The sequence below is a fragment of the Austrofundulus limnaeus genome, unplaced genomic scaffold (genome assembly GCF_001266775.1).
Source record: "Austrofundulus limnaeus strain Quisiro unplaced genomic scaffold, Austrofundulus_limnaeus-1.0 Scaffold32, whole genome shotgun sequence".
Classification (NCBI taxonomy): Eukaryota; Metazoa; Chordata; class Actinopteri; order Cyprinodontiformes; family Rivulidae; genus Austrofundulus; species Austrofundulus limnaeus.
In genome coordinates, this window is record NW_013952434.1 from 2,578,967 (window position 1) to 2,580,233 (window position 1,267).

Here is a 1,267-nt window from a genome sequence, read left to right on the forward strand (position 1 = left end):
GATTAGTCGACTAATCGAATAAATAATCTGTGATTAATCGATTATTAAAATAATCGTTTGTGGCAGCCCTAATTTTGATTATAACCAAAATAAAACCTAGACATTAGCATTTTAAGAACCAAGTTTTAAGGCCAGTTTCTGTAAAATTTGACTAACCTACAGACATTTAGGGGATTTTTTAAAGTCATTTTTTCCCTCCAACCACACACCTCTCTGAAGCTGACAATCCACCCTCAGATCAGTCTGCCCTCCTCTAAGAGCTGCAGCTTTGCCCATTTTTCTCCCCTCACTCATGTCCGGCGTTTAGCGCAACAGCTGCTCGCAGCTCCCTTCCAAATTCCAGCATTAGCAGCACGCTCCGACTGCTCTGGTATTAAAACTGCATGCACAGAGCCACACAGTGGGTTTGCTTAACAGAGCGACGGGGATTTAGTGATGTAAAAACATCCCACCCTGACCTTTCTGACATGTGTCCAGTATAAGCTCCCAGCTACTTTCCAACAATAACACACAGCTTTCATTCTTGCTGTCCTCCAGCCGTTCYACAATCACCTTAAACAGTGGCGAGTTTTTTGATGACAGAACAGGCCTGTTCATTTACCACGTTCCTATCCAGAGATGGTGTCAGAATAGAGAACATCTCATTAATGTTGGGCGCAGCACGAGGAAGTGCTGCGAATGCAAAGGGAAGCTCAAACAGAGAGCAAATTGTGTTTGCTGGTGTGAACTTGTGTGACGGCCAGACTGCTGGCAGCAAATTCAACAACTGAGCACATCAACACATGCTGAAGAGGTTTTCACATGTGCGTGTGTGCGTGTGCGTGTGCGTGTGCGTGTGCGTGTGTGTGTGTGTGTGTTTGTGTGTGTGCGTGTGATTGTGTGAAGATAATTGAGACCCACCACAGTGTGAAAAGAAAGGTTTATTTGACAGGTTAGTGGTGGAAGAATTGTTTTTTTCACATTTTTCAGAGAAGTGAGTTAGTCTCTTCTGCATACTTTAGACCAGTGGTTCCCAAACTTTTTGTCTTCTGACCCACAAAATATCCATGGCAAAAACTTGTGACCCCAAATATTACTGATCTGTGTACACGAACTCTGTTAATAACCCTAAAAACACAGGCTTTTTGACAATCTAAACAGCTTGTACACGCATATAAATACTTATTTTTACTTGTTTGTTTTTGTAATAATTATAGAAAAAATATTACAGCAGCAATTATTTTATTACCCTTTAAATTGATTTCTGGAGATTATCCAAGGTGCTTCA